This window comes from Chelonia mydas, chromosome 1 (assembly GCF_015237465.2).
Source record: "Chelonia mydas isolate rCheMyd1 chromosome 1, rCheMyd1.pri.v2, whole genome shotgun sequence".
Taxonomy (NCBI): domain Eukaryota; kingdom Metazoa; phylum Chordata; order Testudines; family Cheloniidae; genus Chelonia; species Chelonia mydas.
Genome location: NC_057849.1, coordinates 234,464,527 through 234,479,616, shown reverse-complemented (window position 1 = coordinate 234,479,616; position 15,090 = coordinate 234,464,527).

Sequence of the window (15,090 nt, the reverse complement as noted above, 5' to 3'; positions counted from 1 at the left end):
CTTAGAATTTTAATAAATAAATGGCATTTTTTTCATTTTGGTAGAAAAATGTGAAATGTGATTCTTTAAAAACCATTTCTGACTTTCATTATGGATAGTAAATGTCATAATTGGAGCTAGCCAAAATGTTTCCATCAAAGTTGTTGTTAATGTTAAACTGGGTTTTTTCTGATGTCATGTAAATTTCTGCTGAAAGTGTCTGCTTTCATCAGAAACTTCTGATTTTTTTTTTCTTTCATTGGAAACCCAAAGATGGCTTTATTCAGCTGGATAATCAAAATTTTTCTGGGGAGAGGGAGCCCATTTTATGACCACTGTAGGCACAATTATGTTAATAGTTTTTCATATAAATAAAGTGTAGTATCCTAAGAAACTTATTTTATTGATATTGACTACCCACAGTAGTGAGATAAAGGCTAAAATTACCAGATGAGGACTGGGTGGTTTTGGGAAGCTGCGATGGGATGAAATAATTTTACACACTGAGACCTACTACTTTGAACCAATCTGAAGTCCCTATTGACTTGCATTTGTTCCCATTTGAAGACATTTCAGTGTCCTATGTTAAACGAGTGAATAGTTCTAGCCCAGTTTGATTGACAAGTGTCTACACGATGTAAGCCACCATTACAAGCTGCATCTATGACGAGAGAAGCCAAGACTTCAGTGAGTATTAATGAGGATCTCCCCTTTCCCACTAAATCCTCATTCCATGTTAGAACTCAGGTACACTGGTTGCACAGTTGCCAACTTTCACACGGTACATAAGCACCCTGATTTTCACAATAAGCCAAAAATCAAGCTAATCCCATTTCAAAACAAACCAATCCCTAAGAACTCCAACACTCTATGTGACTAGATCCCGGCGGCGTACCGTCTGGGACTATGATGGGCCCACTGTGCACCCCTGACTCTCTTCCCCACGTTCCCCTGCTTGCGCACCCATGCCCCTGCTTGCTGGGAGCTGATTTAAAAAAAAAGAAGCTACTAGCCAATGAGCAACTCACAAGCCAATTAAGCCAAAACCAAGCCCAATTTCTGCATTTTTTTTTTTCTGCAGGTTTGGCATGTCTGACTGGTAGTGCCGTTCACAGACGCTTGTGTGTGGTTGCTGTTTTGGTTGTAGCGGTAATACCTGTTCTGTGCATTTAAAAAAGAATTCACTCTCCAAGACAGTTGGTTCAGCCCATTTGCTTAGCACAATATTAATTAAAATTCAAATAAACCGAACCTCCCAGGAAAATTATGTGAATCCATATTGATTTGAAAAACATACATTCTTGATGCAGACAAAAGCCTGTGGAAGCAGAAGGAAATCACTGTTTGTGAATTGTTGTAAAAGCTTATTCCCTTCCATCCCCCATTTTCTTATTGTATATTTTGAGCAACCTACATTCAATTTTCATAATGTTGCTTTTTAAGTTGCCGTACTAAAGAAGTAGAAGATGGCATATTCTTCCCATATTGACTGGGAATTAATTTGGTTCACAGCATTGTATTTATACACACACACGCGCGCACACACACACACACACACACACAGAGTGAAAAAGCAAAAATTGTTGTTTGGCCCCGCCCATTATCCCTTTGATGACTCAGGCCTGCTTTCAGCTAATTGAAATGGTTGCTATTCATCTTTGAAGCTGTTGAGGGATGCGAGCAAGTACAAACTAACAATGTTAAAACTGTGGGGTTTGCCCATTGTTTGAACATGTGAATCACTTAATAGGAGATGTGCTGCTCCAAGTTTGGGTGAAGAGAGAGAAGGTGTTAGAAAGAAAAGAGAAATGGAAAAATGAGGTGCTCTGCTAATCTAAAGTGTCCTAGAAACTTGTCAAGGAAATTCTTATGTTCTCTTCTGCTTAGGATAGAAAATTGTAAGACCTATTTTTAATTCCCAGTCCATAGCAGCGGAATACCGGGTAGTTATTTCTAGCATCTGTTTGTCATAAAATAGGGTATACCCTGAAGACACACTCCTCATAAACACTGAATGCCAGAAATACTGTTCATATTAAATTGGACCACATGAATAATACAGAAGTCATGAATTTAAACTATTACTGGTATTTGGAGAAAATGGCCATATTTCAGCCATTAAATAACAACTTTGCTTTATTTCTTAATAACTTTGTTATTAGGTTATTAAGTTGTAAATCAGATTGATGCCATGGCTCTGAGGTATTCCTGATTCTCAGGCCATTCAAAGGTATCTCATCAGTACTGTACTACACTATATTTGTTTCCTCAAAAGTGTTCAGCTTACTTTTGCATGATACTGAGAAGGCTTTTTCTTCGACACCCCCCGGTGCCCTTTAAACTTTACATTGTTTTACCTCTGTTTAATGAGGCAGGATTGAATCTGTTGGTAGATGGTGTATTATGCACCTGAACCAGATAGGTAAGTAGGTCTTTTCATATCCTACAGTTTTTATCAGATCCATAATTTAAAGGTAAGAGCCTGTTGTATATTGAGCAGCAGTGACTTGGGGAGAGTTGGGAAAAAATAAGAATTTAAGGAGAGATTCTACATCAGTTGAGCACATCATTGCCTGGTATTCTGCTGGAGGGTTTGTGGCTGGAGTTCGGTGGAAGCACAGAGCAGTGGGAGGATGGTGCAGTGGTTTAGGCACTAGCCTGGGGCTCCAATTCCCTGCTCCACCACAGATGTCCTGTGAGACCTTGGACAAGTCACTTAGTCTCTCTGGGCCTCTGTTCCTCATCTGTAAATTAGGGGTAACACACTCCTAGAGATATTGTTGAGGATAAATACATTAAAGATTGTAAGCTTCTCTGATACCATGGTGATGGGGGGCCATATAGGTACCGAAGACAGACAGACAGTAGTCTCCAGCACATAGAGTATTTGTACCTTAGTAATTTACAGGCACTGGTAGCAATTTTTAGTCTTTCAAAAACACACAAAGGATTTCAAATGGGATTTGTGCTCCTAAATTCCTTAGCTTCTTTTTACTCTCCTTAGAATATTTATTTCAAAAGCCTTTTACAGACATTATCTAATTAATCCTTATGCGCTTGATCCTGCAAAATTCTGAAATACCTTCAGAGAGGTGCTGAGACCTCTCAACTTCTAGTGAAATTTAACGAGTTGTTATTTATAACAAAATGTATTGGGTGAAATCCTGACCTCGTTGAAATCAATGGCTGAACTAACTTTGACTTCAATAGGCTCATACTGTCCCTTGTTATTTCCACCCTTAAAGCTACAGGGATTTCTCCCACAAAATCATTTTGTATTCTATTCTGCCATGGTTGCAATAGCGACTAAGGCCTTGTCTTCGCTGCTAAGAAAAGGTATGTTTTTTTTCACCTCAGGGTAGCTAATGTGCATGAGCTATATCGAGGTAAAAACACGATGAAGACAAGGCGTGTTAATTTTACCACAAGGAAAACAAGGCATGGTCAGCATTATTCCCTTGCCAGTGGTTCACCTTGCCTAGTTTACTTCATGATAAAATTAAAGTGCCTTGTCTCCGCTGTGTTTTTTACCTCACTATAGCTCACACACTTTGGTTACCTCCCAGGCAAATCACACCTCTTCTAGCAGTAACATTAAGGCCTGAGAAGATAAAGATTGCAGCAAAAGCATTGTATAAGGCTGCCACCTGGAATTCCTTGAGTACTTCCGAGACGAGGCTTTACATGCTAGCGTGTTGTGCCTTTGGCAGGAGTTGCTGAACACTGCTACTTTCTATAGGTCTTTTCCTGCTGAGTTCGGGAGCCAGTGAGCACTGGGACTTCGTATTGGTCTAGATTATATTGCATTGTCCACATGTATACAAGCAGAAGGGAAGAGTTTTTCCCCGCTCTGCCTTCCAAATCATTTTTCTCTGATGGAAATATTTGACAATCTGAAACTCTTTCCAGCACTTTATATGTTGACACCGACATTAACTAGTTGTTAATATTTTATTTAAAGTTTTAGCATATTTTCTACAAATCTGCTATTGCATAAACCTGATTTTTTCCATATGTATGTTTAAAAGTAGAAGAAAAATCCACATGAAGAAAGAGTGGGAGCCAGACTACAAAGGGAGGGAGCTGGGCAGGGAGAAAAAATCTTGGAAGCTTATGATTGTTCACTCTGCCAGTCAAGGCTGAATATCAGAGTGGGGAAGCCATAGTCCAGACTGAGTGTGTTTCAGAAACCCAATTTACACACAGCGAATTTCTCAATGTTTTATAGTATTAATAGTTCCAAAACCTCCGCTTTACCCTTAGCTTTCTTGTGCCACTTTTCAATTCAACTTCCCTTCACAAAAATGAACATTTTAATAAGCACATACAATAAAATACCAGTTGCTAATGGTAATCATGCAAAGAAAATAGCAATTTTTATCACAGCTGTTATGAAATGATATTTTTAATTATGCAAAATCTCTAATGCCTTAGTAATTTCAGCCTGTATTTCCATTATTTGTTCATGAAAGCCGGCTCTGTATTAGTAATGTTACTAGGAGACATTACTAGGCTTTAAACATTTATTGTCATGTTAGCAAAGTGGCTTTTCTTTGTGCTTACATCCTAAAAAGGCTGGCAGAGCGCTGGCAATCCATGTACTAATGATTTATCTGGGTTTGTGCCAAGAGAACAGTAATAGCCATGTACAGAACAGAGCACCTAAAGCCTAATGACCAAATTATCCCTGGTGTAACTTAGCTAAGTGGAGTTGCACCAAAGAATATTTTTCCCCAGTGTCTACATTGTTGCAACCCATTATATTTTAAAGGTAAATGCATACGCTTTTGGTTAGGACAGTCAGTCATACTGGGTAACACAGGAGATGTAGCTCTTGGGTTCTGTCTTAATGAGCAAAAAGTGTGTATGTTTCTGTTGTGTTAGCTCAATTGACTTTTCTTAATGTGATTGAAAAGTCCTTCCCGCACTAGACTGGAACCCAGGCTACAACTCGGACAGCTAACACAAGCTTCAAACCCTGCAATAAGTGTTTAAAAGGGCTTTTAATCACATTAAGCTCATTCAAATGAACAAACACGATTTTGAAATATACCATGTTGCCCGTGAAGATAGGGCTGTGGTGTGCTTATCCTTCCATATGGCCTCTTGAACTCAAGTCAATGTCATACAGAACCAGCACTGCAAAGTTTGGTGTTCCTTTGTACAATTATTTAACAAAAATCAAAGGGCTCCATTAATAACACCAAAGACTGGTTTTATCAGTTAGTCATACACACCTGGCTTCCCTTTATGATAGGCACACTTATTTGAGGACACAGTTATTTCTGAGATCTCATTTTCACTCTGAACTATTTGTGGGCCCTGTATCTTATATTTGGTAGACTAAGATGTTTAAAAAGTGAGTGCCTAAAGTTAAATGCCTAAGTCCATAACGAGACCCCAGAATAAAGGGCCTGATTTCCAAAAGTGCTGAGCACCTACAAGCTCTCATTGACTCCACTGGGATTTATTGGGTGCTCAGCACCTTTGAAAATCAGCCCACTTATTTAGATTCCTAAATAATGATTTTTAAGACCCTAAATGTAGGCACCATTTTTGAAAAATCTTGGCCAAAGGGCCTTTTCTCCTAAAGGGGATCTCAAATCACATGATAAACTATAGATTTAGGGCCAGATTTTCAAAATTGCTCAGCACTGAAAACTTCCCATTTAGGCATCTAAATGAAGTGGTCAGACTTTCAAAAGTGCTTGGAAACCGAACAGCTTCCATTGGTCTCAGTGGGAGCTGCTGGGTGCTCAGCACTTTTCAAAATCAGGGCACAAATATTTACCTTGCTGGAGGCAGCTGATAGAGTAGGACACAGTTTGTATGTTTGGCACAAGAGGCATTCTGGATTAGTAAGGTGGAATTGCTTCCATCAAGCATCCACAATGCACTGCTCCAGTTGCATTGTTACACCTTTAAGCAGAAGAAATTTGCATGGCCCATCTTCTGCTGGCCAGCTCTTTTAACTGATGGAGCATACGCACACACACCTCACTATGCCTATGTTCTACCAGATTTCATCCCTGTAGCATGCTCCTTACTGTGCTAAGAATATAGCTGCCAAATCAATCCCCCTCCCCCTCCCCCCCCCCCCCCCCCCGCCAGTGCTGAGTGCTACTGTTTAGTACATACTGTATGTTCTTTTTAACTTGGTGTCATATATGTTGTTCCTGGCAGACGGAAGTGTTTTGTGGGAAGGATGGTGTGTGGTATTTTATACTAGCTTATGGATTAAGTCATGCTCGCAGTGGCAATACTTACAAGAGTAAGGATTCACAAGGTTTAGCCCACTGTTTGAACCCAACTTTCTTAGCTCCTATCCTAGGGAAAATGTATATTGCTATTCTACCTCATAGATATATGCCCAGGTGAGCAAAAGACCCAATATAAGTATTGGACATCATATACCCTTTCCCAAGGACAAAATTTTGGGCCAGGATTTTTTAATATCTTTTGAAATCTATCAGGCACTGTGAATAAAATTAGGATTTTTCACATATTAACTTGATTCTAAATTTGTTGACTTCTTTTCTCCCATGCGTCAGACAAATTGTTGTGAAATTAACTTTATCCTTATTCCTGCGAGGAACTCTGAAATTCTGGATGGGTGAAGCTTGTAGAGTTTGATGTTTTACAAAGGTCTTATTCTTTGACAGGTTCACAAAATTAATTTGCGATCACTGGTTACTCTTTCAGCTTAAGCCAATTTTTTCTGAAGAAATGACTGAATTTTTTGTTTAAATGTGTGTTCTAGCTGCTTCTGTGTTTTAGGACTACCAGAATTCCCTCTCCCCTTCCTCCCTCCCCTCCCCACTCCCCCCCGAAGCTACTCTGTGTCCTCTATATAAGGTTCGTTTTTTCTACTAGAACCTGTCTCCCATTTCCCTGCCTCTTTCCCCCATAGTCCTGTCTGAATTTGCTTCTCACTCTGCTCTTATTTTTAACCTTATTTTCATTGTATTACTTTCTTTTTTAAGTCTCTAAGTACAAGACAAAGCCATTAACGTTTAAATCTAAGTCAAGGTTCTGAACCCACTATGTTCAAGTGTGTTCCAGATTAGCTAAAGTAAGTTTGCACATTCCTAGTTGACATACAGTTGTCTTTAACTTGCGCACCTGTGGCTAAGGGGATATATCCTCATTACTGCAACTCAGATATGGCTTGGATTTTAGAATCAAAATAGCTACTGTGACTGTAAAAGGTAAATTGGTCTAGTGAACACTCGCTAGCATTCTTCTGTCTCTCTCTTTTACCAAAACACCGCCACATCCTCAGCCTTGTGTAAACTGGCATAACGCCATTGGTAGTGGAGCTGACTTGCACCAGCTGAGGATATGACCCGCAGACTCTTAAATAGCTTTTGCAAGACTGCTATTTTTCTGCTGAATAGCTGAGAAAGTTTGAAAGTATCTGCCATGCTGGCTTCCACACTTGGAAGAAGAGTTGCATAATGTGTTCACCATAATGTGTGCACCATACTTTTTTTGTATTATTAGTGTATTCCCCCCTAGAGAATAAATTCCTTGGGCTGATCAGCAGTAGAGGCATAATTGTTTTCTTTCCCAAAATTTAATCAAAGCGTATGTAATTCCATTGGAACCAATAAATGTTTTCTTTAAACAATGGCTTTTGCATGACACTTTCCATCTGAAGTAAACTTAATGCTATAAGATTAATTTAGAGCCGGATCCGAAGCTCAGTGTAGTCAACAGGAATCTTTCCATTGACTTCAGTGGATTGTGGAGCAGGCCCAAAGGAAATCCTGCCCAGAGTTACAACCAGCTGGGCTGAGTGCTGGGCACTTCCAAAGGAAAAAATAATTTTCTCCCACGTCATGAAGCTGCCCCAGAGATGCTTCATGACCACAGTAGTAACCTCTGTGGTGGTGGTTCCCTTCTCCCTCATCCACAAGGAGGAATGGCTGGTAAATCTGCATGTGTGTAGATTCACTGAGCACATCCATATCATACGTTCAAATCTCACTCAACAGTGGCATGAAAGAAGTCTTCACAGGCTTTGGGCTCTTTGGTTGAGAAGGGTGCACATTCGTCTTATGGGCTCCAGGCATTCTACCCATAGCTCTCTAAAACAAAATTACATTGGTTATCCAGCAAATATAGGTCTCTCTGTAGCCATGAAGGAGAGGGTCAGCATTTGCTGCATAGTGCTTTATAATACCAAAGCAATAGCTTCAGCTTTACTGCTGGTTAATACAGTTTTCCATCCCTCCATTTTTTTTCCCAATCCCTCTTTCTGTACACTTGGTCTAGCTCACCTCACAGCTCTTGCCTGTCTTCCTTACCTCTTTGCAGGAAACCCCAATTTACTTTTTTCCACCCCACCCCACCCCCCCGAGAAAACAACACCAGTTGGTGTAAGCATCACCCTATTGCAGCTCCTGCCATATGTATATTTCCATTTTAGCTCAAATAGTAGCTGAAAACATGTTATCCATTGAACAGAATATTTTACAATTTTCTTTCTCCCTCTATTATTTTTATACCTGGGAATCCACACACAAACCCAGATGTACGTATATACACAGGTTTAATTTTTTTCAGAGTATTTGCCTTGCCCTTTAAGATATCAGATGTGGGTTGTCACACCAAAAAACTTTGACCCACTCCTCTATAAATAAGCTACAGTGACTGTTCTGTTTTTGTTTCCCCTCATCACCTGATGCCTACTATACACACCTCCATGGACAAGCTGCCTCTGTCAGCTCCTTCTGGTTCACCGCCTTCTTGGATCTGATGGGAAAGCAAACTACCACTTTGAATCTAACTTGAGCATCCACCTGCCTTTCTGTTCTGATGATAATACAAGACTTAAAAGGGAGATTTTTGGAAATGGGCATCCTTAGCACCCTGAACTTTTGTTGGACTGATAAACTCTAGCAATAGGTACAGAGCAGAAGGAGTAAGCCAGCAGCCTACAGGGATAAAGGGTGCATATTACCGTGGTTACCCAAGATGGCCCCACTTTTTCTAGAGCCCTTTGAAGTCAAGCTAAAAGGCTTCCAGTCTTAGTATTTCAAGCCCTGGTCTAGATGTTCTTTTTGCCAACCTTCTGGCTATCATCATACCACAAAATCTCAGACTGACCTGCCTGTGTCTGTTAGAGGAAAAACCTGCGGTATTTACAGCCTTGGGGAATTTTAGCAACTCAGTGGCCTCTTCTCTGTTGTTGTTTAAAGAGAAGACACTAGACAGTATACCAGGATTTTCATGTAACACTTGGACTTGAATGGGGTCTTCCCCCGTTACACACATCTCAGTGTAAACTCTGACTAACTATACAATGTGAAGAAGTGGGATAGGGTATATATGTCATCCTGACTCTGAAAGGGTTAATGTGGGCTTGAGAGGTCAGTTAACCTGCCTATCGCAATTGGAGAGTGGATCAGGCCCAATTAAAGATGAATCCCTGCTGGGTGGTTAGTATAAAGAAAGGAAGTCTGAAGCAGAAAGGAGAAACTTTTCAGTCACTCTCTGGGACCAGAGAGTAGAGAGACCAGGAGGGTCAAGGAGGAAGCCCAGGGGGATAGAGAAGTCTGGGAGGAGGCAGAGGGTGGAGTCAGTCACTGTGGGGTGGAGCAGGCTCCAGTGATGAGAAACACTGATAAAATGCAGGATCTGGCTTTCCAGGAGGAGAGGTCTGGGGGGAGTTAAACTGAGGAGCAGAGAGGGATGAACAGTCAAGCCCAGGAAGGGCAGAAGTGGACTTTTGTTTGTACATTGTTTGGATTTGGTGGGGGAGGAGATTCCAGGGGAGAGCCCTTTAAATCCTGCCCCTGAAAGAAGGATGAACTTGGAGAGGCTGTGAGAGAGGCCAACTGTGACAGACGGTGGTAGGCAGAAGTCCAGAGAGGCAACAGTAAGGAGTCTTACAGAGCAGACCTTCATTAATGGTTATAGGGTCTCTGGACTCAGTGTAGTGGGAGGGTCTCAATTTCCCTATCAGTGATGGGGAAAGATGGTAGGAGGCCCCTGAGAATGGGATACCGATGCTTGAGAGCCCTGAGAGAAGGGTGTGAGCATCATGGGGCCCAGAGTCAGGTCCAAAGACCTTTCCTAAAGACATAGGCTTGTTGAACTTTCAATTTACCCTGGAAGAGTGGGACTAAAACATGACCCAATTGTAGGGCTGAATCAGAAGAAGGGAGACCACCACAGGGTCAGAGCAATCATCAACAGGAGGTGCTAGAGAAGAGACAGCTGCTACACTATGCCCAGCCATGAGGGGGCACATCAGTGGTGAGTCACCCTTTTAGAAGGAGACTTGCCATACTTCTGAAAGAAACCAGTCTGAGTTCCAAGGCAGTGTTGCTTTTTCGAGGTATGATTTTATTTGCCAGAAGTTTGTATTGCAGGCCTTAGACCTGAACATTTTTTTTCTTTATTTCAGAAATACAGCAACAACAAAAAGTCACTAGGGAGCACAGCATATTTCATTGTACACCAAGCTGAGATGTTAGTTCTCGTAAAAACAACAAGTTCTCTAGATGGCTTTACTGTCAGAGGTTTTCACACGTTTGAGAAGTTTTAAGAAGGATGATTAGAAAATGAATAACGAAAGCATTCTTCTTTTATCATTTTAATCGACGACTCTTGGGTACATCAGTAAGACATTCCAAGGTTCCTCTTTCCCCCACACCCTCAACCTTTCAAATCCATGTGTTCCATACTGACTGGCATAAGTTATGAAGAGTGATACTACAAAGAGACCTAGAAATATATAAAAGTCCCTGTGCCTTCCCTGAATATATTAAAATAGTCAACAAAAACATGGTAATTTCCACTGTAGTTCATTTGATCTAATATTAAATTAGCTGCTCTTGGGATATCTATATGCAGTCAAAACATATTTGTGTGCTCACATTTTTCTATGGAGCTAATGATGAGTTATGGAATTGAATAATGGGTTTCAAGTAGAGATTGGTCATGTCCAGAGTGTTTTACTCAAGCCATCATGTCCTTTGATATTTTTGGACTGATTAGGACCTGGAATGTGTTTTTTTTGCTTTTTCAGAACAAGAATCACCCTTGGATTCAGTGGTGCATCTATTTCCCCCCAGTAATAGAGAACAAAATAAATCCCACCACTTCCCCATAACTTTGATGGCATGGGTAAATTAGAAGCCAAATGCCAAGTTTTCAGTTTTAGAAAACCAAAATACATCCTCCTTGTTCCATCTCCAGTTTTAAGCAGAACAGAAATCCCTTCTTCTTCCACTCCAGTGAATAAGATGAACCTATTCAAAAGAAACATTTAGAAATTATGGGTAATGGTCATATGTGTATATTTACCTTTTAATTAAGAATAAAGCTTAGATACTGCAAGCTTTGCATGGTCAGATCCCTGGACCCACACAAAGCCTTGCTAAAGACAATGGGATCTACCCACATGGAACGTGTAAAATCAGAGCCTAAATTTCATATAACAGTTAATCAGGCATATTCTGCTATGGTCCAAAGGAGTTGTTGCCGATGTGTGGGCTAGGGAATAGAATGTATGCTGTGGATCCTTTTTTTTTTTTCCCCTCCTATTTTTTTTAAAAAATCTGATTTTAAAAACAAAACCAAACTCTTGAGTCCATTAACTCCATCCCATGTCATTCTAATAGAAACTGCTTTGGATTAGCTAGCAATTGAGAATCCCATAGGAATGGGTTAGCTCGTATACATGCTATCCAAGATAAAACAAAATTGTCACATATTTTGCTTAAGGTGTGGGAGGAAAAAAATCAAATCAAATAGCATTTTACAAGTGCATGTAATAACTTGAATTTAAAGCAAGTTATGTATTATTCAAGCAATTCTAATCATGGTACAGTAAATTTTTCATGAAGGTTAAGAAAAATCTGACAGAAATATCATTTAAACTGAGTGGTTTTGATGCTGCACTTGAAAGTGGGGATTTAATAGAACTTTTTTTAATATGACGAGCCTCAGATAACATCACATTTGGCAAAGTGCTTTATTGGTTTTTGGATTAGAGTTTTTTCATAGGTTTTTTTCCCCCCTTCAAACTAATAAAATTCATGTAGCTGTCAGCTTGGATTTGATCCCTATTTTGTTTTGCCTCAACAATGTAATCTCAATCAGTTTAACTTATTTTTATGCCCCATTTGTAGGGTATAAAGATGACAAATCACTCATGTGTCAATGCTGGGATTTTATCAAAAGTCTGAATGAGCATTAGGGCTGGGGACTGTGGGGAAAGTTGAGGGTCAAACCAGGTTAAGAGCAGTTCTGGGCCGCCACCTCTCATGCCAAATACTACTTTACTCTGGCAGCATCCCCACTCAAATCAACAGAGCTACTTTCTGAGTAAGTTACTACTTATCCAGAGTAAGAGTGGCAGAATTGGAGAGGGTGAGAAAAAAGGTAGCATGGTGCCCTGGCCTGGGTATCAGGAGACTGGGTTCTATTCCCCACTGTACTGTGAGATGTTTTTCTTATCTTTTCACCTCTCTGTGCCTCTTTCCCTGCTCATGCGTTATATATGTTCTCTGTTTAGATTGTAAGATCTTCATAGCAGGATCTGTCTCTTATTATGCATATGTACAGTGCCTACAAGGCCCTGATCTTAGTTGGGACCTCTGGGTGTTACTGTGATACAGATAATAATAATAATTCCTAGTAAGTGGACTCTGGTAGCTGAGAAGGACAAAGCTATTTTCCAAGGGACCCCTAGCTTTTTCTTTTGAATTTTACTTCTAATCTTTTCATTCAAAAATCATCCTGGGGCACTAATGGTATGCTTACACTGCACTAAGACACCTGTGGCTAGCCCAGCACAGCTTACTTGAGCTCATGGGGTTCAGGCTCTGGAGCCATAAAATGGCAGCACAGACATCCAGGCTCAGGCTGGAGCCCAATATCTGGGACCCTCCCACCTGAAGGGGTCTCAGAGCCAGGGCTCCAGCCTGAGCCCAAACATCTACGTTGCAATTTTACAGCCCGACAGCTCAAGTCACCTGAGCCCAAGTCACCTGACTAGGGCCAGCCACAGGTATTTTATTGCAGTGTGGACATACCCTAACTTTCTAGTGATATGGCCAGATCCTTTGTACGTCTGAGATTCCTCCGCAATGTAAGAAGACTTGGGGAAAGAGGGTGAGATTAATTAAGTACAAGAGGCCTTTGGCATTATTTGCTGCTGGGGTTGATATTTCTGGGAAAGAAGTTGCAGGCAGTCATTCTGCAACTGCAGTTTCTCAATCCCTAAATTGTGACAAGCAGCCAGGAATGTGTTAGAAGGAGATTCATCCTCTGAAGTTCCACCTCATGCAGCCTTTGAGATGACTAAGGAATTAGAAAGAAGGATTAATGTTAAATTTGAGGCATAAGAACATCTTGTGTCTAAGATGGAGGTTAAGATACCAACCATTGGGGAGGAATTACAAACTGAAAATTGGAATTAAACTGCTCTAAATGTGCAGGTTGAAAGGGCTAAGTATTTGTCTGTAGCTTTGGTAAAAGAGTGATTCTTAACAGAAGACTAGAAGTGACAGCAATTCACATTAAAATGATGAACTTGAGGTTACTTGGCATGAAAGCCAAGGGGTGGATATTATTGAAATGACAGATATAGTTTGAAGGTTGCTTGAACTTTAAGTATGATACACTTTAAGTATGATCTGCTATTGATAATGGAAAAAGAGTTTTACTGTATTCTTAAAAAAATCTTTCTCCCCTAAATGGAATATATTTGGCAAAGCCCTTGATGAGGTCTTCAGAGCAATTACTGTGTTTTATTTCTTCTGGAGATCGTGCAAAAGTGTTGACATAAATGGGGTATATAAGAAAACCAGGCTTCAACATGAGCAGTGAGTGTATATAATCTTAAATCTTTCATCCCAAACTCAGATGAGGAGGCAAAATTTAAATGTTTGAAAAGTATAACCGTATCTGACCTTTGCTGAAGAAGCTATTTTCATTGAATCATAGAATAGTAGGGCTGGAAGGAACTTCAAGAGGTCTTCTAGTTCAGTCCCCTGCATTCAAGGAAGGACTAAGTATTATCTAGATCTTCCCTGACAGGTGTTTTTATCTAACCTGTTCTTAAAAATCTCCAATGGTGGCGATTCCACAACCTCCCTAGGCAATTTATTCCAGTGCTTAACCACCCTGATAATTAAGTTTTTTCCTAATGTCCAACCTAAACCACCCTTGCTGCAATTTAAGCCTATTGCTTCTTGTCCTATCCTCAGAGGTTAACGAGAACAAATTTTCTCTCTTCTCCTCATAACAACCTTTTATGTACTTGAAAACTGGTATCATGTCCCCTCTCAGTTTTCTCTTCTCCAGATTAAACAAACCCATTTTTTTTCAATCTTCCCTCATAGGTCATGTTTTCTACATCTTTAATCCTTTTTCTTGCTCTTTGGATGATCTTCAGTTTGTCCACATCTTTCCTGAAATGTGGCTCCCAGAACTGAAAACAATACTCCAACAGAGGCACAATCAGCGCAGAATAGAGCGGAAAAAATACTTCTAGTGTCTTGCTTACAACACTCCTTCTAATACATCCGAGAACACTTTGCTTTTTTTGCAACAGTATTACACCATTGACTCATATTTACCTTGTGATCCACTATGACCTGCAGATCCCTTTCCGCAGTACTCCTTCCTAGGCAGTCATTACCCATGTTGTATTTGTGCAACTGATTGTTCCTTCTTAATTGGAGTACTTTCCATGTGTCCTATTGAATTTCATCCTATTTACTTCAGACCATTTCTCCAGTTTGTCCAGATCATTTAGAATTTGAATCCTATCCTCCAAAGCACTTGCAACCCCTCCCAGCTTGGTATTGTCCACAAACTTTATAAGTGTACTCTGTATGCCATTATCTAAATTATTGATGAAAATATTGAACAGAACCAGACCCAGGACTGATCCCTATGGGACCCCACTTGATGTGCCCTTCCAGCCTGACTGTGAACCAGTGATAACTACTCTCTGGAAATGTTTCAGAGTAACAGCCATGTTAGTCTGTATTCGCAAAAAGAAAAGGAGTACTTGTGGCACCTTAGAGACTAACCAATTTATTTGAGCATAAGTGAGCTGTAGCTCACGAAAGCTTATGCTCAAATAAA